Raw genomic sequence first — 602 nt, forward strand, 5'->3', positions numbered from 1 at the left:
CCACCTCACTCCACTCCTGCTGGCCTCCCACTTCCTCACCCCACCCCTGCTCGCCTCCCGCCACCTCACACCACCCCCACTCACCTCCCACTTACTCACTCCACCCCTGGTCGCCTCCCGCCACCTCACTCCACTCCCACTCACCACTCGCCTCCTCACCCCACCCTCGCTCGCCTCCCACCACCTCACTCCACCCCCGTTCACCTCCCGCCACCTCACTGCAGCCCCACTTGTCTCTCGCCTCATCACACACAACCCCGCTCGCCTCCCGCCACCTCACTCCATCCCCCGCTCGTCTTCTGCCACATTTCTCCACCTCCTCCTGCTTACCTCCTCACTCCACCCCCGCCCGCCGCTCACCTCCTCACCCTGCTTCCCCCCCGCCACCTCTCTCCACTCCCGCTCGCCTCCTCACCCCACCCCCGCTCACCTCCTGCCTCCTCACTTCCCCGCCGGCAGCCAGACCCCCACCCACTCTCCTCACCCTGCTGCTGGCTGGCCGCTCACCTCCTTACTCGTCTACCAGGACCCACCCACTACTGCCACTCGCCTCCTCACACCCCCCCCCCCCCCCCCCCCCCCCCCCCCCCCCCCCCCCCCCC

The sequence above is a fragment of the Terrapene carolina genome, unplaced genomic scaffold, assembly GCF_002925995.2.
Source record: "Terrapene carolina triunguis isolate 2854851 unplaced genomic scaffold, T_m_triunguis-2.0 Scaffold1054, whole genome shotgun sequence".
NCBI classification, from domain to species: Eukaryota; Metazoa; Chordata; order Testudines; family Emydidae; genus Terrapene; species Terrapene triunguis.